Consider the following 24986-nt stretch of genomic DNA (forward strand, 5'->3'; position numbering starts at 1 on the left):
ATTATAAAAACTTAAAAGTTTGGAGAAGAGATCCTGAGACCTTTGGGGACGGGGCACAGCTTGACTGTCTCTGACGTCTCTGAACTTGAAGGAGAAGCCCCCTGGGGATGGGACCCATATCTCCGAGGTGGGGACACAGCCAGTTGGTGGTGGTGTCTCTGGGGAAGTGTAATTATGTACATCCTGCAAGGGTTGGAAAAACTGCAAACTGGCTCCAAGTGCTGCTACAGGGAAGGACTGCAGTTGCCAAGGTGAAGGGTAATACAGGAACAGAAGCAGACAAGAAGCAGAGGAAGCAAACCAGAAATGAAAGTTCGACCTCCAGCCTTGTAGTCTCCCTCTAGTGCTGCCTCATAGCAAAGTCTGACGTGGAGCCAGCTGACAAAGCAGAAATGTGGTTTTCAGGGTGGTGGGGTCGGAACTACCAAGCAGAGAATGGAAGGGTGGGTTTGGAGTTATGGGACAGTCCCATAGACCTCTGTTTGACTCTCTTTCCTCTAATTTTCTTCACAACCCGAGTCTATGAGCAAGCAGAGTAATGAGAGAATTAAAGAAACATTTATTTAGAAACCATTAGAAACGATTACTTTGGTAAGTGTGGCTTTTATTCAGAAATCCAATATAAAAAAATAAAAGCCTTTAAAACATTGTATCTATTGCTTATAAGAATTGAAAGTCACATCCCAGTGATGGAAATACTGAAAGCCAGAAAAAGGTAGGATTGAATGGCTTAATTAGAAGGGAAAATAATAAAGAAAAATGCAACTTGGAATTTAGTTTCAACATAAAATGTATTTGTGTCCTTATTCTATGCTTTGTAGGTATTTGGCATTCTATTGATTCTTCATAAAATATTTAAAAATTTTTTTAATGTTTATTTAGTTTTGAGAGAGAGAGAGAGAGAGAGCAGGGGAGGGGCAGAGACAGGGAGACACAGAGTCTGAAGCAGGCTCCAGGCTCTGAGCTGTCAGCACAGAGCTTGACATGGGGCTTGAACTCACAAACTGTGAGATTATGACCTGAGCTAAAGTCAGATGCTTAACCAACTGAACAAGGCACCCTGATTCCTTATAAAATCTTGGCCCTTATTGTGAGAACACTCTTTTAAAAGGCAAAATTCAAATCTAATTGACACCTCACTGGTTAAAGGAAGTGCTTTCTTTTTAACTTAAGATACGTTTGTTCTGATTCAGTGATTCATAATAGATTCATGACTGATGAAGTTGGCCTTAAAAATAAGGAACAAAATATGGAAGCATTTTAGTTGGGATAAGTTTCCTACAGGGTCTAATTGCAAGGATTCTCTGTAATTAAACTGTTCTAAATGTTGGCTTAAGTTTTAATAGGCTGATGTCTAACTTTCCCATGATTGTCCTCATTCAAAACAAATCAGACCTAAGAAAAATATTTTTTTCCCTGAAACTGCAATGCATTTTGAAGGCAGATATGTTTAAAATGCATTTAAATAATCAGATGCAGTAGCAAATTTAGGCCTTAATGTGTTTAGTATTTCCAAAGTAGACTAACAGCCTTTTTCTTTAGCATTGTCATAAATCATAACACAGATGGTGTTTCTTGATATCTTTGAGTCAGATTTCAGTCCTGTGTCACAGAAACATCCTCTGTCAATATGGCTTTTGGGTAAATGGCTTCATTTTGCCGTTGACAAGGCTGATATAAACAAGTTGTGTAATTTACTCTACTACCAAATAAATCACATGTGAACATTTGAGTTTAGCTGTGCTAGCCTGATAGTCTGGCAAGTGTTTTCGTCTGTGTGGAGAATATTTGACATTTAAGCTCAACCCAGGAAAACAAAAACAAAAGCCTGAGTGTATTCTTCTTTGTCTGAAGGCTTTGTGTGAAAACAAGGTGGTTTAACTATGCCAAAAAAGGCTGTTAAAGAGGAATCCTTTCTAAGTGTTTTTCTGGACAAGCTGTTTTCAAAAAAATCCTGAGCCTTCTCCTATAAAGTAAATTACATTACAGGGTGACTTTGAAGTAAGCCAGAGCCTATGACCAAAGTTTCAAAATGATTGATTCCAAATTAGCAAAACGTATGAATTCTGAACTTCTCCTATTAGGAGAAGTTAAGCACCTCTTGGGTGTGGGAGATACAGAGGACAGGTATGCCCAGAGTCTCCTACATTATTGAGGAAGAGATACTCTAATTCCCTCATTTCTTTCCATTCCAAGGTTATGGTTGGAGTGATAAGTGGGTTGAAAGATGAACATGAAAAGGTGCTCAACATCCTTGGTCATTAGGGAAACATAAACCAAAACCATAACAAGATAATACTCCACACGAAGTCATGAAAAAGAAGGAAAATAACAAGTGTTGGTGGAGATGTAGAGAAATCGGAATCCTCATATATTGCTGGTAGGAATGCAAAGTGGTACAGATGCTTTGGAAAACACTTTAGCAGTTCTTAAGAAAGGTAAACATAGTTACCACATGACCCTAGGTGTATACCCAAGGCGACTGGAAACAAATGTCCACATAAAAACTTGTACCTGGGGGCGCCTGGGTGGCGCAGTCGGTTGAGCGTCCGACTTCAGCCAGGTCACGATCTCGCGGTCCGTGAGTTGGAGCCCCGCGTCAGGCTCTGGGCTGATGGTTCAGAGCCTGGAGCCTGTTTCCGATTCTGTGTCTCCCTCTCTCTCTGCCCCTCCCCCGTTCATGCTCTGTCTCTCTCTGTCCCAAAAATAAATAAACGTTGAAAAAAAAAATTAAAAGAAAAAAACAACTTGTACCTGAATGTTCATAGCAGTATTACTCATAGTACCCCAAAAGTGGAAACAATCCAAGTGTCCATTAACTGATGAATGGACAAACAAAAGGTATATCTATAAAATGGAACATTATTTAGCAATGAAAAGGAATGAAGTATTTATACATGCTACAACATGGATGGACCTTGAAAACATGCTAAGTGAAAGAGGCCAGACGTATTGTCTGGTTCCATTCATATGAAATACCCAGTTAAGCAAATCCGTAGAGACAGAAAACAGATGAATGATTGTCAGGGATTTGGGGGGTGGTGGATAGAATGGAGTGACTGCTGATGAGAATGGGTTTTCTTGGGGCGCCTGGGTGGCTCAGTCGGTTAAGTGTCCGACTCTTTATCTCAGCTCAGGTCACGATCTCACAGTTCATGAGTTCAAGCCCCGCATTGGGTGTGGAGCCTGCTTGGGATTCTGTCTCTCCTTCTCTCTCTGCGCCTCCCCTGCTTGTGTGCACACGGTGTGCATGCACTCTCTCTCTCTCTCTTTCTCCCTCTCTTTCAAAATAAATAAATAAACTAAAAAAAAAAAATTAAAAAAAGAATGGGGTTTCTTTTTGGGGTAATAAAAATGCTCTGTAGTTAGTGGTGATGGAGGCACAACTCTGTGAATATACTAAAAATCAAAGCTCACATTTTAAAAGGATGAACTTTATGATATGCAAATTGTATCTTAATAAAGTTGTCATTTACAAGAAAAATTTATTTTTCTCAGGTGTGGACCCTGCACTTGCACGAGCCTAAGAGTAAGTGTCTTGTTAAACTTTGACCCCTGGTACCTTGCTTGCCTCACTCTACTCCAGGCTTTTTTTTTTTTTTTTTTTCAGAAAGGCAGACTGCCACGTGCATCGCCTCATTTGGATGTGTCTGGAGTCTTGGAAGCTTGACTACCCTACGTTCTCCTACAAATGGACCTTGAGAGCTTGTTTGGAGGTTCTAGCAGGGGAGCGCAGCTACTCGTATACCCTTGACCGAAGAACGGTCCTCCTCTATCGGGGAAGGTCGTCCTCTTCGACCAAGCGCACAGCTTCGGGAGGGAAGCACATGGAGCGGTGAGGGAGGAGGGGGACACACGCCTAGCCGGCCAGATCAGCCGAATCAACCCTGGCGATCAATGGGGTGACAGATGTCGCAGCCAGATCGCCCTCACATCCACTCCAGGCCTTTTTAATGCGCTGCAGAGCTCTGCCACTGGATGGGTCTTATAATTCATTTACTTACACTGCAGCATTTTTGTAACCCCAGTTCCCCACACTGCTACCTGCCAATTGGCCCTACCCAAAAACCTACATCCCCCATTCCTTTGCCAATTCTGATTGAAATAGGGAAGTGATGTCTGTGCGTGCCTTGTTCTGAGGCAGCCACAGAGCCTCCGGTATATAGTAGCTGCTCCAAGACCTGTCGAATAAACACTATTTTTATTTATTTAAAAAAAATGTTTTGAATGTTTATTTATTTTTGAGACACAGAGAGACAGTGCATGAGCAAGGGAGGGGCAGAGAGAGAGACAGACACAGAATCAAAGCAGGCTCCAGGCTCTGAGCTGTCAGCACAGAGTCCGACGCGGGGCTGGAACTCAGGGGCTGTGAGATCATGACCTGAGCCGAAGTCGGACGCTCAACTGACTGAGCCACCCAGGCTCCCCAAGTAAATACTATTTTAATTTTAATTTAATTTTATTTTATCTTATTTTTTTTTTACGTTTATTTATTGTTGAGACAGAGAGAGACAGAGCATGAACGGGGGAGGGGCAGAGAGAGAGGGAGACACAGAATCGGAAGCAGGCTCCAGGCTCCGAGCCATCAGCCCAGAGCCTGACATGGGGCTCGAACTCACGGACCGCGAGATCGTGACCTGAGCTGAAGTCGGACGCTCAACTGACTGAGCCACCCAGGCGCCCCTAAATACTATTTTTAAAGGAAATATTACCAAATGTCTTCCCATTGCTCTGGGGTTAAAATCCAAACTACTTCTTGGGATGGCATATGATACAGATATTAAATATTTTAATTCTTGCTTTGTTTTAAACATTATATGATAATATTATTGTCTTACATGATTCTCATTTATATTTACCCACATATATACTGTTTTCAGTGCTCTTCATTTCTTCCATTTGCAGTCACTTTCTTTTGGCCTGAAGTGCATCCTTCAGCATTTCTTTCCATGAGCACCTGTTGGCGACAAACTCTGTTTTGTTTGTATGAAGATATCTTCACTTTAACTTCCTTCTTGATAGATCAATTCTAGGATGATAATTATTTTCAATGACTTAGGGATAGTGGGAATTGGAGAGCTAGAAATGCACATGAATAGATACCCTTCAAGCTCAGCTGTCACCTTCTTGGACCCCTAGCTTACTCAACAGACAAGATGCCCTCCAGAAGATAAATCTACTAACTTAATAAAAGAACATGTACGAGAATATCTTTGTGATACACACACACCTAAATCACAAGGCAAAAATCTGATGTATCTGACTCTGTGAAAACTACAGATTTCTATTTAACACAGGACCACTTTGACAGATTTAACAGACTGATGCCAAACCAAGAGAAGGCAAATGTCATCTCAAAACTCATCAATGAATTATAATTTGCTAACCATAAGAAAGACAATTGAAAAATGGACAAAGGATAGGAACCGAAGTAGAAAAGCAACTGGATGACAGGTATACAAAGAGGGGTTCAATCTCACTGATAATCACAAAAATACAAATCAACACCACAATGAAATACCACTTTTCATTGAATGTTTTGGCAGAAATTAAAAAATGGGTGATAGCAAATGCTGACAGAGGTACAGAGCAACGGAGGCCATTGAGCACTCTTGGTGGGTTGATCCTGCTATAGCTGCTCTGGAGAGCAGCTTGAAAGTTTTTAGTGAAATTAAGTATGCATATGTCTTATGACACTGCGGTTCACTTCTGACTGTATGGTCCAGGGAACTCTGTGTAGAAGTCAGTGAGGGACAGTTATGGGACTATTTACAGCACTGTTGTTGTAGATAGTGAGGAGTTGGAAGCAAACTGTCCTACAGGGAAATGATAGATAAATGGCTGAACATATGCAACAATTAGAAGCAGTGTCCTAGATGGACCATCGAACATTACCGATAGGTCTTAAAAACACATAGTTGGGTAAAAAAAGTACAAAAACAGAATAACTCTTTAACAGAATGCTATTTATGTAAATTATAAACATGTACACACACAAAATAACACTCCAAAATTTACACAGATGCCTATAGATTCAAGGAAAAATATCAAACACCTCAAAGTGAATGTTCATGAGGGAGAGAAATATGGGAGTGATTAATGGGAAGAAAGGGAAGAAAGCAAAAACAAGGAGTCATAATCTGAAGTGAACAATCACTTGTCCCTGAGGTCCAGCACGCATTCTTGTGCCACTCAAATTACCAAATGTCACCTCCTCTGTCATATCTTGCTTGACTCCTCCATGAAGATAGAATTCATAGCTGCTTCCTCAGATTTGTTCCATGTTCCTCCCATTATACTGAGCTTCAGGCTCTATTTTAATACACATCACACTCTACCATAATTATTGTTTTACTGTTTTCTTCCTTTACTAGCTGGTGAGAATTTCAAAGGTGGGAACTGGGTCTTACACACCCTTGTATCTTTAGCAACAAGCTCAATGCCTGGCACATTAAATGTTTGCTGAGCGAATAAACTAGTGAAGCAAGGGAATCACGATGGAGAAAACTGGTTGAAATCAAGGAAAATCAACAAGGTCCTAAGCTAAAAATGGGAGGGAAAGGAGGTTACATGTCTGAGTTGCTGTGGGCAGATAGGAAGAAACTGGTTGGACGTGGGTGGGTGGGTGAAGAAAGACAGTTGAAGTGTTTCACTAAGAGATTCCTATCTATTCTCAGAGTGAGAAGAAAAGAGCCCAGCTGGAACTTCTATCTAGGCCAACCTACCAGCTGCACGAAGACCTAATCCCCTCAATCCTGCTCCAGGATATTGCTCCAGAAATCTCCACCTTCCCTCATGCATCATCAATTTTCCCCTTTTCACTGGATCATTCTCATTAGCATGCAAAGAAGTTTGTGTCTTCCACCAAAATAATTCTCCTGCAACCTCCACATCCCCTCCAACTACATTTCTCTGCTCCCATTTTCAGCAACCATTCGGCAGAGTTGTCTCCACTCACTGTCTCTATTTCCCCGTCTTCCATTCTTTTTTTAATCCATCTCAGTCAGGATTTTGCCCCATGACTTCCACTGGAACAGTTCTTGTAAAGACCATTCATGACCAATAAATTGCCAAACCTGAAGACCAATTAATTCTCAGTCCTTATTTTACTTATCTTTCCAGCAACATTTGGAAACGATGCTACCTCCTCCATGAAACAGTTTTTAGTGGCTTCCAGCAGACCATTTCTTTGTTCCCTTATTCAACACCTCCCCTTGAATGACTAATGGGCATGTTACATTGAACATGTACAAAACTTAACTTCTTATTTCAACACTCAATCTTGGTCTTTCTCCATCCTTCTGGTTGCTCAGGCTCCAAACATGAAGTCATCTTTAAGTCTTTCTTCATCTCATACCTCACATCGAGTCTATCAGTAAATCCAGTTGGTGCCCTCTTCCAGACAAATTCAGAATTTGACCACTTCATTACCTCAACTGCTGTCACTCTGGTCTAAACCACCACGAGCCCTTTCCTGGGTTGTTGCAAGTTTCCCCTAACTGGCCTTCCTACTATTACTCTTGCCACCTCCCCACAGCCCCTTGTTCCAGTCTATTCTCAACACAGTAGTTTTTAAAACCTAAAGTTTCTTTTAAAATCTAAGTCAGGCTATATCTTTTCTCTTCTCAAAATCCCCCAGTGGCTTCCCATCTTCTTCAGAGTAAAAGTCACTGGCCCTCTGTTACCTCTTTGACCTTATCTCCTACAGCTCTTTCACTAAATTACTCCCCTCCCATTCTTGCTGGTCTCCTGATTGTTCCTTGACGTTAACAAGCCCATTTTTGCCTCAGGGCCTTTGCATCTACTGTTCTTTGCTTGGAATGTTTTTCCACCTTCCAACAGCCCTTTGGCGTACTTTCTCAGCCCTTCAGCTATCTGCTCAAATGTCACATTGTCAAAGAGATCTTCCTTCTTAACCTCTTCTAAAATAGACACTCTTCCTTCACTTTTGTACAGTGCTTTATATTTGTTTGTAGCATTCCTACACATTATATTTCTATATTCTCTGACTTTCCCTTCTACTGTGACTTTGTTTTTCAAGTTACATATTGTATGCTTTACAATTATTTATTGAGTGGTTAAAATGATTCCCTTTAGAGAGGGAAACGACATTGCAAAGACTGTTGAAGTCCTTCTGGATGCAGTATCTAGGAAAAAACGAGTCTTTGTGGACCAAGCTTCTCCAGCCGTGACCAGGGATTTGGAATCCAGCAAAAAGAACTAAGAGCATCAGGCCAAAAAAGAAGTGGGCTGACCAAGTGGTAGTGAAATAGGTTAAAGCTAAACTAACCCAGTGGAAATCTGAGGAACCTCACTCCAGCCTGTCTGTCCTTTGTGTGTTGAGTGTGGCTTCTGAGAGTCCTTCCTGCAGAATTAGTGTTCTCCTGCTGTGACTAAGGGTCTTTGATTGATAGTAGCATTGTTTATGGACTTGGCTGTACAGTACAGGTGAAATGGAGTTGAGTTGGGCCCAAGCATAAACTTCCATATTCCTCTGGTGATGAGATAAAGGATCAGCAAGCAGAGAGAGAGAAGGATAAATTCTTCTTATCAAATAAATGTGTTGAACCATCTGTCTCTGTTTTTAAACATTTCAGTGCCATATCTGGGTGCCTTGTAGAATGATGAAATTTTGTTGTAATTTGATAGTTTAAGGCAATTAATATTTATTGAGTTAAGTAATTAGATCTAGACTGGATATTACGAGAGGAGGGATCTAATCAATCAAAATCAGTAAATATTGTCTTGAACAAGGCAATATGGCAAGTGTCTTAAAAGACTGAAGTAGGGCCTGGGTCATTGATTCATATAGTCATTGGGTGTCCACTGTGAGGCCACATCTGTGTAAGGCCAACTGTGGACTTTCTGTGTTTCTGGTACATGGATCCTTGAAAATGGTAGAAGTGTCATAATTATTTTTGAAAAACATTTTTTCAGTACCCCCTGCTGGTAAGAAGTCTGTTAAACATTGAAGCGCATCTCTGCAGTGAAGAGTGGTTCTCTCTCAGAGATTTTGTATTCTTAAGTAGGTAGATCATTGCTCAAAAACTTTCTTGTTTCTTTCTAATTCTGTTAGAAATCTAACCACATACCTTTTTGACCTACCAGTAACCATTTAATGTATTTTTCAGAGACGTCAATAGGATTTCTAGAGATTCTACCAAGGTCTTTCTTTACTAAGGCTGTTAATAAATAATCAAAGTAACAACATAAGCAAACCACATCTCTAGCTCATTCCACTCCCAGAGAAAGGTTTAAGAAAATACAGGATAGATAAAAATCTCATCTGGTAAGGCAAAGAAAAAATTGAGTCGTCAAGCAGGGGAGTAGCTAGGTTTGACCTGAATTCAAAAAAACATACACCCTCTGGGTAGACCAATTAGAAAAAAAAAGACACCTTTCCTCTGAGGCTGATAGAGCTCTGACTAGAGCACACAGTTTAGTGAGTGGAACCACACCTGGATTTGTACCCTTTTCTATCCTGTCTGGGCTCTGTTGAGATCCCCGTGGCTGGGTGCTGTCACATTGTGCTGGGATGTTTGAGTAGAGCTAGAGAAATCTCTGGATAGTAAGCAGATAGTAAGTTGCAAGTTGAAGTTCCTTTGCCACACTTCTCTCCTAGAGAACAGCGTACCTGGAGTGGGGAAACTTCAAGTTTTAGGTCCTCCAAGTGTTCAACATGTGATGCAGTGATTGAGGGAGTAAAATGAGTGCTTTGTTCTTAACACTGCATCCAAATAAGGATGTCAGTTACTCTCTCCTCTTAATCCTTCTTACCATGTCTTTCTATTAAACTCCTTCATTCGGTGCCCCACCGCATTGGTTAAGTGTTATAGCCTGTGATTCCTAATCTCCCCCCCCCCCCCCCCGCTTTCCTTATAGTTCTGAATAAGTAGATTTCAATTGACGAACACATGGTTTACTGACTACTACACACTGGATGAGAGATGAGGCTCTTTGCAACCCCATCCATGGGAACAGGTGCCCTCCAGTGTCGTATTCAGAATATCAAGATGTGTTTGACGTAAGAGCCAGGGTTCTTGAGAAGACACACTTGAATTCAAATTTCAGGTTTTCCTCTTACTAACTGCGTGACCTTGGAAAGTTGCTTAGTTGGGCAACTGGAGCCTCATTTTCTTCAATATGAAGATTAAATAAAAATGTGTAAGAAAGTGCTTGAGCCCAGCAAGCCTTCAAACATTAGAAGCTCTTGCTAGCATCATCATTTTTTCTAAAACTACCTTTTGCTTGGCAGATCTTGCCAGTTGTGGTATGCTGTTATATTGTGATTTATAATGAGAACTATGTAGTTGGTCTTCCTCCCCATTTCTGGCACAGAGTTCCTAACATCCTTGGAATTTCCTAAGTGTTGAGAACAGTAAAAATGTTATATTTTATGTTAATGAGGTGACTTTGGACCCCACCTAAGGATGGGGGCTGGTTGCCAGGAGGACCAACCCTGTGATTAGAGGGTTAGAACTCTCAGTCTCACTCTCTGACCTCCAACCTCCTGGGAGGAGAAAGGGGCTGGAGACTGAGTTCAACCACCAATGGCCAATGATTACCTCAACCATGTCTATACAATGAAGGTTCCATAAAACCCCAAAAAGACAGGGTTTGAAGAGCTTCCAGTTGGTGAACATGGAAGTAGAGGTGCTGGGAGAGTGAATCAACAGGACTGTGAAAGCTCCTCCCTCATTCCCCATGCCTTCTCTGTGTATCTGTACAGGCTGATTATTCCAAGTTGTATCCTTTTATAATAAACTGGTAATCTCTGAGTTCTATGAGCTGCTCTGGCAAATTAATGGACCTGAGGAGGGGGGGTTCTTAGGAACCTCCAATCTGTAATTGGTCCACCAGAAGCCCTGGTAACAACCTGGGCTTGCAACTGGCATCTGAAGTGCGTGGGGGCAGGGCAGTCTTGTAGACAATCAGCTTACATTTGCAGACCATTTTTCGTTTAAAAGTTATTTATATTCTGAAGTTTTGTCCACTCCTCAAATCCTCTTTAGAAAAAGCTGGAGCATAAATACATATTCACCAGGAACCCCTATGGACCTGCTGCCTCTTGGAGTCCTGGAATGAAGTCAAGATGACAGTTTGTTCAGCTCATAGATCCGTAGGGATGCACGATGGCCTTGTGGGTAGGATGCCATTACGGGAACAGCACTGTAACAAACTCAGCTCAAATAAGTGAAAATTTCCTTCTTTTATTGCAATATTTTCATATTTTCTTCTTAGATTCTTCTCTCCCTCCCACCCCTCTTCATTACCATAACACATATAAAAGGAAAATCCTGAGACAAAACCATTTAAGAAGGAAATAAACTTATTTACAAAGAAACTCATAAAGAAGGTTCTAAAAGAACCAGCTCATTAAATTAAAAAAAACAATTATTTAAAGGAAAGAAGCTACAATATACGCCTTACAGACTGTTTAGACTTGACGATAGGAACATTTCTTTCATGATTATCATAGCAACAAAGTTGGGATGTATTATGGTGGTGGTGGAGGCATGTCGTTCAGATCTACCTTCAAGAGAAAACTTATTTTTTTTTAAAAAAATGTTTATTTATCTTTGAGAGAGAGAGAGAGATAAAGGCAGGGAGAGGCGGGGAGAAAGAATCCCCAGCAGGTCCTGCACTGTCAGCACAGAGCCTGATGTGGAGCTCGAACCCACAAACTATGAGATCATGACCTGAGTGGAAATCAAGAGCCGGTGGCGCAACCAACTGAGCAACCCAGGTGCCCCAAGAGAAACCTTACTATGAAAAAAGGTACTAGCTAAGAGCCTCCAGCTTTGCCACCTTTGGGATCTGCTGCAGCATTCCTACCGAATTCAGGTTCTTCTTGGCTTGCTCCTAGCCAATGCCTAAGCACAGTTGTGAAATAGAGTCTGGTCACTTTTCTCAAGAGCATTCTTTTCTCTGGAGCTCCCTGTTGGCCCAGCTGAGACTTCCCCAAAGCTGTACTAAGCTAAGGCTCTTTCTTCACAATACTCCCTGCTTCCTCCTTTTCTTTTACAGTGTCTCTCAGCCTCATCCTGCTCCCTTGCCCCCTAATCCTTCACAAGCATCTCCTCCAATAAATATTTGCATCTCTAATTCTGTCTTAACATCTGCTTCCCTGAAAACTCAAACTAAAATTGATGGCCTTTAGATATCAGCAAAATGTCAGAGCTGAGATTTTTGCTGAGAAAAATAAAATGTTAACATCACCATTTTTTTTTTAAAGGGCTTACGTTTTCGTTTATTTTGGTGGTTAGACCTGGATAATGTGATCCACTCTTTTATTTTGGCTTTATCTCAGGTCCCAAAGTGTTTTATTTATTTCTCCTCTGACTATAGCTTGTGCTGAGCATACTTAAGCATAAAGGCATGATGGCACAGTGTAGTGTCACGTCTCCTTTCACTCAAATTGCAAAAGGTGTGATGAGCAGACAGTAGAGAAAACCTGCTGGGTCAGTACTATTTGTCTTGAAAGTCTTTGTGGTAAGCAGAAAAAAATAGGCCCTCAAAGATGTCCTGTCTTAATCCCTGAAACCTGTGGATGTTACCTTACATGGTAAATGAGACTTTACAGATGTGAGTAAATCAAGGATCCTAGGCTGAAGAGATATCCTGGGTTATCCAGATGGGTCAGTGTACTCACCAGGATTTTATTAGAGAGAAGTAGGAGGGTCAATCAGAGAGGGAGAGAGATTTGGAGGTGCTGTGCTGGTGATTTTGGGGATAGAGAAGGGCCACAGCCAAGGGATTCAGGGAGCTTCTAGAAGTAGAAAAAAGACGAGGAAATAGATTCTCCTCTAGATCCTCTAGAATGAATGCAGGCCTAGCCAACACCTTTTGAGCATAATGAGAGTGATGCCTGACCTTTGACCTCCAGAACTTCAAGATCATAAATTTATATTGTTTTGAGCCACTAAGTTTGTGGCAATGTGTTACTGCAGCAATAGGAAACTAACACAATTTCATTCAGAATTGTAATTTTATCTTCTTTGGCACATTCTGACATTCAGCATTTACCCATGGACTCTGAAATTTTTCATGACAAAGGTATTGCTTGGGTCCATCTCTGTCATCTCATTCATTGACTCAAAAATATCAGTGTGGCATAGTGATTAAGAATCAGACCCAAGAACCAGCTTTGAACCTAGATGCTGTCACTTATCAGCTCTGTGATCCTAGGCAAGTTACTTAACTTCCCTGGATTTCAATTCCCCATCTTCAAATTACAAAAAGGGTCAGTGATATGGCCTGTGGCCCAAACCAATCCTGTTGCCTATTTTTAGAAGCAAAGTTTAATTGGAACACAGCCATGTCATTTATTTACATATTATCTATGGTTGCTTTGGTAGCACAACAGTAGAGTAGTTACAACAGGGACAAAGCCTGAAATATTTACTACCTTGGGTGATGGGCATTAAGGAGGGCACTTGACTCCTACTCCTGAAACCAATATTGCCCTGTATGTGAACTAACTAGGATTTAAATTAAAATTTTAAAAAAGTAAATAACATACTTACTATCTTACCTTTACAGAAAAAGTTTGCAGACTGATGAAATAGGATAATAATATCTCCTTTCTGGCATTTTTATAAGAATAAACAAAGTGTTTAAGCATTCTTGACACATAACCAATACTAGCTATTACTTTTATCAGTAATTTATTATTATCATTATTATTATTAGTCATTTCTTTCTTTTAAAAAGTTTATTTATTTATTTTGAGAGAGAGAGAGAGAGAGCACGAGCACATGTGTGAGTGGGATAGGGGCAGAGAGAGAGAGAGGGAGAGAGAGAATCCCAAGCAGGCTTTATGCTCAGTGCAGAGCATGACGTGAGGCTAGATCTCAGAAACTGTGAGATGATGACCTGAGCTGAAATCAAGAGTTGGACTCTCAACCAGCTGAGCTACCCAGGTGCCCTTGTTATTAGTCATTTCAATACCAACTATATACTAGGCATTGCAAACCCCTACTATCTCTGCTGTCACTGTCAAGAGACCCCTACCCCTTCTTGAGCCTGAACCACAGGGCTTCTTTGGAGCTCTCTTGGTCCATGCCAGTACCCACATCTAGATTTGGGGCTACCTTGAGTCCAGGCCAGAGGAGACTGGAGGTGGGGGTGCGGGGGAAATAGTACACTCACTATAAATCTAATGGTATTTTCAAATCTATCTCCTTCCGTAATCTGCCTACTACTATTTACTTTACAGAATCCTCAAATTGCTGCCCCCTGCATACCAAAGCTGTATTTACTCTGAAAGACGGATAGCATGCTTACTCCATCTTACCTGGAACTGGAACCTCTTAATACAGTTTAATATTACAAATTTCAAGGCAGGATGCTTGGGGATTATAGAGATTATACTATGGGATATAGGGATTACACCATGGGATTATAAAAAAAAAAATAATGTGACTTGGCCCCCGCCTTAAACAAGCTTGGTTGAAAGTAGGTCAAAAATATCCCACATGTCAGAGTTTGGTCTGTTTCTTCTATGTATATTTGGAGGGAGGGCAAAAAGCAGATTGTGATCTCAGCCAAATGGGTCTGGTGGAAAGCAGGTTAAAGCAGGGACAAGAAAGGTTGGGGCAACAGCAGTGGCAGGGAGGTTGTCTTTAGAAGGTCTTCAGAATTGCCCAGGTACATTGAGGAAGGTTTAGGGCTCTAGTTCCAGATCTGAAGATGGTGTCCTGAAATATTGAGTTATAGGTATGCATTAGCACAGGAGAAATTCATGAAATGGTGGACGGCTTGGGAGTCAGGCAGTCTGTGTGGTACAATTCAGGAAGATCTGTTTATAGGCTGTAGCACATCAGACAGGGGGTAGGATCCAGTCCCCAAGAGACTTGTGGTTTAATGTCATGCCTTCAACCAAGAATCAGGTAAAGTATGAGGCAGGGCAAGAAGCTGTTAAAAAAGGGGAGGGCTTTGGTTAGGAAATCTAGTCTTTTAGACAAATTTACACTGGTGGTAGGGAATACTACACATTGGGAAGCGACATAAAGAACAGGGATTATGCCAGCCTGATTAGCAAGAAAGAAGACAGGCTGAGGAGACCTGAGGTACCTCACAGTACTGACTGGACCACCCATTCTCAAGAAGATGATTTAAATTTGAGCCCTATCAACAGAACTATGATTCTCAAAATTAATGCGCACAGAAATCATTTGGGTACCTGCTTTTTAAAAATGTAGACTCCTAGGGCACCTGGGTGGCTCAGTAATTTGAGTGTCTGACTTAGGGTTGTGTCATGATCTCCTAAGTTGGAGCCCCACATTGGGCTCACTGCTGTCAGCACAAAGCCCGCTTCAGATCCGCTGTCCCCCTCTCCCTCTACCCCTCCCCCAGTTGCGGTCTCTCTCTCTCTCTCTCTCAAAAATAAAATAAAACATTTAAAAAAATAAAATAAAAATGTAGACTCCTGGAACCTACCATCCTGATTACTCCATTTGGGGCAAGGCCTAAAAATCTGCACTTTTAGCAGAAGATTCTGCATGGCTGATCCATAGACCAGGCAATGAGTTTTCCCTCTCTGTTAGGATTGGCTGATGCATCTGCTCTGCTGGTGAGGCTTGTCAGCATGGTAATCTGTGATGAGCAAGTGACTGGAGGGATGAGAAATGGAGCTGCACAGGGTGATTGCATATCTATTCAAGGACGTTGGGATTTTGAGCTTGCTTTTTCCCCACTCATCACACTCCTTCCCCAAGAGCTTGCATTGTCCAGGCAATCGCCCAAAGAGAGATAAAGTACTGCTTACTAACAGGGGAATAAGCACCAAATACTCTCCAAAACAGAGTTTTCCAGTAAAAAGCTGTATTTTCGAATGTGGCTTAGGCTGGGAAGCTCCACCAAAGCTTTTGATTCATTTCTTCTTGACAATAGAAAGGCAGTGTCTGTGGCTATCTAAAATAGAAAAGAATGGACCTGAGAGAGGTCTTGCTCCAGAGGCAAGCCTTGCAGGCTAGCTTACACCACAGGAGCAGCAAGGGAAGAAGGAGGGCACGGCTGTGTCTTTTATGAGGCATAGAAAGCTTGCCCTGTAGTAAAACATAGCCCAATCGGTATTCAGTCTCTAATCAGATTGGCAATGCTCCTTTCCTTTGGGGAGGAGTTTATAATGACACTCTGGAGAGAAGAACAAGAAGGGAGAAATTTGACTTCCCAAAAGGGATGAAATTTTGTATGTTAGAATGGAGAAACTCCAAAGGATATTAACTCATGTTAATACTTCTTGGACCTATGGCAGTAAGCATGTAAGTGAATGTCTTTTGGGCAACTTTGAACAGAGTCCAAAGCTTCACCTCTAATACCGTGCTTGCTACAGGAAATTATTACAATGAATAAGAGAATGACAAAACACATCCCCTGATCAGCTTTCTCGAAAGCCCTTAGGTGGCTTTAATGTGTCCTCTGTAAGTCTCCTCAGAGACAGTTGTGAAACCCTTAAGCCCTTCTGGAGCTCCCTTGGCCAAATCTGAAACACTCTGAAAAACAAAATAAATAATGACAATAACAACAAAATAATAAATAACCCATAGCGTAAAATAAATATCCAAGAGTCCATATTAATGTAAATAAATAACTAAATAATAATAATGAGAAAGGACTATACTTCCTAACAGTGGAATGCCAATTTAAAACTGGAATGAATGATGGAAATAGAAACATCACTCTCTGGAAAATATAACCATAATAGTTGCTACAGGTGCCATCAATGGATGCCAAAACTAGTGGTTGAAGATATCGTGAGAAACAGGTATTTGCATAGTTTTAAAATATATCCCCACCAAGATATTATTAATTATAAAGGGAAAATAGTAACTTTAAATTTAAAAAGTTATTTTAATGTTTGTTTATTTTTGAGAGAGAGAGGGAGAAAGAGAGAGAGCATGTGTGGGAGGGGCAGAGACAAGGGGGACAGAGGATCCAAGGGGCTCAAACTCATGCACCATGAGATCAAGCCCTGAACTGAAGTGGGACACTTAACTGACTGAGCAACCCAGGTACCAGGGGAAAATAGTAAATTTATAGAGTAGAAATCTGGCAGACATCCCTTCAATCAAGGGATCAAAATCAACCTCACCATGATAAAACAGATATCACGTACCCCCTAATGTGATGCATTGAGATGGTTGAACTTCTGTGGTGTTTTTGCCAAAAATGCATAACCTCAACTAATCATGAGGAAAAAAATTAGACAAATTGTAACTGAGAGATATTCTACAAAATAATTGGCCTGTACTGTTTATAAAAGACCGAGTAGCTATTCCAAACTGAAAAGACTAGGAGACAGGACAATTAAATATAATGTGGATCCTGGGTTGGATCCTGGACCAGAAAAACAACATTAATGGAACAACTGGTGACATTCACATAAGATCTACAGATTACTTAGCTTTATTGTATCGATGTTAATTTTCTGGATTTAACAATTGTACTGTGATTACATAAGATAATACGATTAGGAGAAAAGGAATGAAAGGGATAGGCACTACATGTAGGATTTTTGCAACATTTTTGTAACTCTGAAATTGTTTCAAAATAAAACATTAGAAAAGAAAGAGCCCTTGTAAATTCAAGGAAGGTATTGCTTCAACCTTTAGGTTCACACAGTGAAATAAGCCAGAAATTATGCAGAAGATAAAATTTGGTACATGACATTAAATATTTTGTAGCGTATATTAAATATATGATTCCTAATTGACTAAATATAGTTTTTAGGTCTGCTTTAACAAAAAGTTAGACATTGAACATTTGATTAGGAATTTAGTACCCGAATATCACTTTGCATCTGGGGAAAAATCATTTTCAGCTTACATAATTTTGACTTATGGCACCTTTTCTGGTAAAGCAACCCTCCACAAAAGCAAATGGTCCACAAATGAATCACATTTAGCAGAGATAAAATAGATTGATAGAATCTGACTTTCAGGGAGGCATTCTTACCTTATTGATTTTTTTTCCTGATTACAAATTACCATTAATTTAAACGGAAAACTTTAATTGCAGCTAAAGTGTTGTCATCATTCTCAAGCACTTTTTTATTTTTATTTTTTGGCATCTATCATTATTCAAGAATGCAGTGAGTAAAAATAATAGAAAAGAAGGATGAGGCCTAATTCAATTCTGGATTCTGAAAAGAACTTTCAATCCCAAAGTCTCAGAATCAATAGGGATATTCTTTGGGAAAATACGTTCCCTGGAAGAACAGTTTTGTTCATTCAGAAGCCTGTATTACAGAGCCAAGGAAGATGTATGGAAACATGCATGACTCTCCTAAAGGAACTAAAGTTGGGTGAAGATGTGATTCCTGTCCAATTTGGGTGATGGATGTATTCCCACCTGTTCTGCTGTAGAATACCAGTAGATTTTGGAAAGAACAGAGACTTTAGCACTTGAGAATAAGAACAGAAAATGGTGTGATATTTAACGTGATAGTCAGTATATGTGGTGGTGTAAGTCATCTATGGGGACTCCGGTGAATATGTGGATTTTGTAAAAATCCTGGATACTTTTCTTTGGCAACACTAAAGATGGGTAGAAGCTAACATTCATATAGTGCTTGCTATGTGCCAGGCTCTGCACTACATACTTCCCAATTAACTCATGTAATCATTGCAACATTCCTCTGAGGTAGATACTAATGGTAATTCCCACTTTCCAGATGAAGAAACTGAAGCACCGGGGCAAATATGGGCAGTCTGGCTCCAGAGTTATGCTTTTAACCACTACACCATATTCAGTGTAGTTCATGGTTTGCTTCCTTGCAAGTATTATGTTCACTTTTCTCTTCTGGCCACGTGCTATCAATTTTCTGTTGGTTCTGGATATAAAGTATTTATAGCTAACATTTCATAAACACTACATATAAGTTAAGTCATTTAATTCCCACCACAAATGTGTGAATTTTAATGTCTCCATTTTGCAAACTGAGGTTAAATAACAGTCTTAGGTCAGAAAGCTTAATAATAATTAGCCAAGGATGTGAATCACTATTAGAAAGCCACTGAGGCAGGCGCCTGGGTCACTCAGTCGATTAAGAGTCTGACTCTTGATTTTGGCTCAGGTTTTAGGGTTCATGGCATTGAACCCTGCATCTGACAGCACAGAGCTTGCTTAGGATTCTCTCTTTCCCTCTTTTTCTGCTCCTTCCCTGCTCTTGCACACACTCTCTCAAAATAAATAAGTAAACATTTGGGGGAAAAAGCCACTGAGGCAGAACTTCTGTTCTCAAACACTGTGCTCTGTGCTAACTTTGGGCAGACTGCTACCTGCTCCCCACCCATTTTTCCTCTCCTTCTTCCATATTGTGGAGTTTTTGGTGAATACAAGGCTATTCTTCTTGGACTTCCTTTTCTAGATGCCCTTGAAACTAGATGTGGACTTGCAACTGAGCTCTAACCGAGGCCATGCAAGCAGAGGAGATGTCTGCAACTTCTATCAAAAGTTGTTTGCCCTCGGGGCGCCTGGGTGGCGCAGTCGGTTAAGCGTCCGACTTCAGCCAGGTCACGATCTCGCGGTCCGTGAGTTCGAGCCCCGCGTCAGGCTCTGGGCTCATGGCTCAGAGCCTGGAGCCTGTTTCCAATTCTGTGTCTCCCTCTCTCTCTCTGCCCCTCCCCCGTTCATGCTCTGTCTCTCTCTGTCCCAAAAATAAATAAACATTGAAAAAAAATTTAAAAAAAAAAAAAAAAAAAAAAAAAAAAAAAGTTGTTTGCCCTGGACTTGCCTTGTTCCTGTGAGGGAGAGCAGACCTGCCAAGCTGGCACAAATTTGCCAGACTGTGCTACCAAATTCCGTCTGATCAAGGATAAGTCATGGTCCTTAAACAACTACTCCTGCCTACCCCATCTGAATATTCTGATGACAGAAATGTTTCCTGCATTCTGACAAAGATTTTTGTTATTGTTGTCATAGCACCTTAACTTCTACCATAATGGTTCAATAACCGTGTACTAGAACCAAATATAATTTTCCAAGTGGTCACTTATTAATCCAGGATCTAAGCATCCTGAGGACAACTATTGCTTAGAGATATTCTAGGTTCAATTGTTTGTGAACAGAAATAATGCTATTCTTTTGACTGTGATTTCCCAATGATCTGTGTAACTTTTATCATGCATCGATTAAAAATAATGTGGCAGAATACCACTTAATGACACAGAAGGAAGATGTTCAAGATATATATATTTTTTGATCATAAGACTTCTGAGTAGACTTTATTATTTTTTGTTTTTTTTTTAACATTTATTCATTTTTGAGAGACAAAGTGTGAGTGGGGGAGGGGTAGAGAACGAGGGAGACACAGAATCTGAAGCAGGTTCTAGACTCTGACTGTCAACACAGAGCCCAATGTGGGGCTCCAACTGACAGACCACAAGATCATGACCTGAGCTGAAGTTGGACGCTTAACCGACTGAGCCACCCAGGTGCCCTCTGAGTAGACTTTTTTTCATGATATATTTTTTAAATTTTTTTTAACGCTTATTTATTTTTGAGACAGAGAGAGACAGAGCATGAATGGCGGAGGGTCAGAGAGAGAGGGAGACACAGAATCCGAAACAGGCTCCAGGCCCCGAGCTGTCAGCACAGAGCCCAACGTGGGGCTCGAACTCATGGACCGTGAGATCATGACCTGAGCCGAAGTCGGACGCTTAACTGACTGAACCACCCAGGTGCCCCTTTTATGATATGTTTTATGTTTATTTGAGAAAGAGAGAGAGAGAAAACATAAGTGGGGGAGGGGCAGAGAGAGAGGGGGACAAAGGATCCAAAGTGGGCTCTGCACTGACAGCAGAGAGCCGGATGTGGGGCTCGAACTTGAAAACAACAAGATCATGACCTGAGCCAAAGTCGGACACTTAACCAACTGAGCCACCCAGGTGCCTCCATGATATTTTTTAAGTGAAAGAAAATGTCTTACAAAATGACAAATAAAGTGTGTGATCCCTGTTTTATTGCAGTGTATCTCATTATGTTGAGTGATTATAGATTTTTATTTCCTTTTTTTGACTTACTGTATATTATTTTTTCTTTAATGAGTGTATTATTTTTATTAAAACTTTTAAAATACGAAATAAAGGTGGAATACACACATACACACATATAATACACACACACACACACACACACACACACACATACACACCAATATAGGCTTCTCTAACAAATAAAACTCCAAAATGTAGCAACATAGAGAATTCAAAGTTCAGTTGTTGCTCACGGAACAACTCAGAATGTAGACTTCAGGTTGGCTGGTGGGGGCAGTCATTCAGGGCCTCATGCTGACAGAGGCTCTGCCATACTGAACAAGTGACTTCCAAGTCACCATAGTCCTCTCCCTCCCCATAAGTAGCAATGAGGAAAGGACATGGAGGAGTGTGCAAGGCAGGAGTTTTAGGGCCAGGTTTGGAAATGTCACACATGCTACTCACATTCCATTGTCACATTCTACTCACATTTCATTTTCATATTCTACTCACATTCCATTGTCACATTCTACTCACATTCCATTGTCACATTCTACTCACATTCCATTGTCACATTCCACTCACATTCCATTGTCAAGAACTCAGTCTTGCCACACCTACCTGTACACCATCATCATTAACTAACCTATGAGGCAGTATCATTGCTCCCAGCTATTCATTCAGGTTAAACAAATGATTGAGTGTGAATTTTTATTGCTCATTCTTAGACTATTTTTTGGTTCAAACTTAGTGCTGCTAAAAGATAATTTATCAATTTTCCTGTCAAATTTTTTTTCTGTAAAGATCAGGGAATGAGAATCTTCCTCTCCCCAAAGATTCAGGACTTAGCGTGTTATTTTATTTTATTTATTTTTTAGCTCTGTAACAGTCATATTGATTCACTTTGTTATTATGCCCTAACTAAGTTTCATGTCTAAGCAAGTGGCACCTATTATTTATAGGTCAGGAAAATAGTTGACATTCAGTCTTGTCTCTGGGGTGAAGCTAATGAATGGTAAGATTGGTTCATGGTGAATAAATTAGATTGAAACCATGGAATTCATAAGTTTGATATTTTCTTTCTTTAAATCCCAGATTGCTATCTGTGACTCCCTACTGTTTGCCTTTTGATTTTATAGATCATATGAAATAAGCTCTTTGCAACTTCATCCCCACACTCTTCCTTTCTATCCTCTCCTCAAGTAAAGGGCTAACTTATACAGTCCAAAGAATTATGTGAGACTTATTTCCTTGGGTGATGGTAACAAATTTCTTCTGACCAAGGATAAGCCACAAGTCCTTAAGCAATTTCTACTTCTCACCCCATCTGAAATATTCTGATGACAGAAATGTTTCTGGCATTCTGGCCGAATTATTCTGATGATAACACAGAAGGAGTGGGTTTGGAGACTTGAAACTCTGAGTCAGGAGAGGAGGCATGAGGGATAAATAGCCTCGAAGCTTTAAGAGTTAAGGTTAGGAGGGTGGCTCAGTTGGTTAAGCTTCCAGGTTTGGCTCAGGTCATGAGCTCATGGTTCCATGAGTTTGAGCCCTGCATTGGGCTCTCTGCTGTCAGCGCAGAGTCCCCTTTGGATCCTCTGTCCCCCTCTCTCTCTGCCCCTTCCCTTTTTCTCCCTACCCTTCCCCCCTCCACCCACCCCCTCCCCTGCTTGTGCTCTGTCTTTCTCTCAAAAATAAATAAACATTAAAAAAAAAAGAGTTAAGTTTAGGAAAAATTAGAGATTATGAACAATGTTTTGAAAGCTAATTAGCATCTCAAAAGACAGGCAAAAAAGGAACTAGACACTAGACCAGTAAATGTGTGCTTAAACAAATGGAAGTCAATAAGAGTGGAAAATCCAATGCTCTAGAAGCTGTCAAATCATGTATGCCTCAACATATCCCCCCCACTATTCATGTATTTTCTTTCTCTTCTATTCCCTGATTTACTTGCCCATTCCCCTTTCACACCTATTTCTTCCTGGTACTCTTCTGAACTATTTATACATCTTTCTCACACCTTAAAATGGCCACAAAATGGAATAATCAAAAATATATACATTTACTCACAAATATTTTAAGCACTAAATATCAGTGCCTGTATTAGGTCCTGGGTGTCCAAAGATGAATAAAATATACTTCCCAACCTCAAATAGCTCACAGTCTATTTGGTCAAATACTTCTGCTCTTTGGGAGTTTGAAGGGTAGAAAGGTTGATTTTGCCAGGGAGAATCAAGGGAGATGTGCTAAAGAAGAGGACACTTAGCTACTTAAAAGATAAGTAGCATTTTGCTAGGTAGAGAAAGAGAGAACCTTTCAGGCAGAGGGAACAGCATGTAAACTTTTTTTCTTAAACAAGATTTCCCAGTACTAAATGAACCTCATCAAGAATTATCAAAGAAAGTATTTCCTTTCTTATCTATCATGAGATATGGTAACCTAACTAATGATGTCAAAGTAAGCTTTGCCTTTCCATATTCCAGTTTGCTTGAATTCCAGTCATCTGAAAACGTAGCTGAACACCAAGAACCAGTGAACAAAGGTTTCCTGAGTAGCCAAAAATTTTGTTGCAAAGTTTCTCTGTGTACTGAAGAATCACTCAACTCTTTCTGGGTATTATGGGCATCATTCTAACAAAGCAATTCAGAGGCAGTCATATGGGATGGGAGTAGGGAAGGGCTCTGAAGTTAGGGGCTATTTCAGGCACACTTACTAGGAATAGTAAAGGCTAGAATGCTGGAAGTATGGAAGGAGTCAGAAAAACCAGCAGTGGGTTCAGCTGCTCTAATCATAGCTGTCCAGGAACACTGAGTGAAAATGCAAAGAAGTTGGCATGCCTTGGTCAGCTGTGCACAGTCGACTAACTGCATTGATGTTCATAATGACTATAATGGGTTATTTATAAAAGAGATTAAATTCAGTTCCATGTGCTCTGTCTTAGAAAGCAGTTTATAATTAATTTTAGAAAGATTGCTACTTAAAGTAGTTAAACTTTTCTTCCAAAAGGGGCTGTTGTAACCCCAAATAGTTTGTTATGTAGCTCTATTAATACAAGGTTTTATCGAATATTACTGAAAATCATTACTACTTACATTTCGCCTTTTTAAAAAACTATTTTCTTTTAAAAACTCTTTTAACCATCTTTACTTCTTACCTCAAGCAGTTAGCCGGTGGGGCCAGGAGAGAGGCACTGAGCCATATTCCTGCCCGTCTGAGCCATTTCCAAGCTTGGCGCTGAGGTAGGCACATTGTTGAGCTAGGGTCTGCTACCTGGGAGTGGAGTAATGTTCAAGAGGAAGGGTCACATTAAACCAGACAGTTCTACGTTTAGCTTCAAATGAAAATTTAAAGCATTTTCAAAGCCATGTTTACATTTAACTATGATTTGTTTATATAAAAGAATCATTGCTAGTGGGAAAGATCTGGACAACCAACATCTTAAATTAGACCACTTCTGAACGTGTTGCTGAAAGCCAGAGCCTCCTTTACCACCTTTCTGGATTGTTCCCCATTGCTCAGGCTCTTGTCTTGACTAATTTGGGGCCATGGAACAAATACTGAGTACTGTATGGGAGAAACATGCAAGGAAATTGGGGGCAGACAGAGATGAAAAACACATTTCCTTGCTCCTCAAAGAGTTTGGTGGGGAGAGAAGGATGTTTGCAGAGAAATCAAGTCTAGGTATAATATGAAGAGTATGATAAATGCTATAAGCAAAAGGTGATTGGAATAGTTGGAGAGAGATTCATTTTGGTCAGGCAGTCTGGGGCTTAGAGGCCCCGGGAAACCTTTGTAAAGAAAATATTACAGTTGAGTTTTTGAGGATAGGTATGATTTCAACAGGGAAAGATGGAAAGGAAGTTTCTTCTGGGTAGAGAGGACAGAGAACCTGAAAACATAGGGTTAAGGAGACACAGGACAGGTATCAAGAAGTTGGTTTTGAGGTGCACAAAGATATGGAGGGATGTTGTTGGGAAGAATATCTGGATAGGCAGGCTGGGGCCAGGT

The 24986-nt window shown here is 40.5% G+C and overlaps 1 long non-coding RNA gene across 1 annotated transcript; it reads right to left on the reverse strand.

Moving 5' to 3' along the window:
* Window positions 1–3653: 3653 nt before the first annotated feature.
* LOC115526231 lies at window positions 3654–24438 on the reverse strand. Its single transcript, XR_003972579.1, has 4 exons — window positions 24428–24438; window positions 11160–11169; window positions 9220–9224; window positions 3654–3928 (listed from the first exon to the last, which is right to left on the reverse strand). It is a non-coding gene; the product is annotated as an uncharacterized LOC115526231 (long non-coding RNA).
* Between the last annotated feature and the right edge of the window lie 548 nt (window positions 24439–24986).

The sequence above is a fragment of the Lynx canadensis genome, chromosome A1 (assembly GCF_007474595.2).
Source record: "Lynx canadensis isolate LIC74 chromosome A1, mLynCan4.pri.v2, whole genome shotgun sequence".
In the NCBI taxonomy this organism is placed as follows: Eukaryota; Metazoa; Chordata; class Mammalia; order Carnivora; family Felidae; genus Lynx; species Lynx canadensis.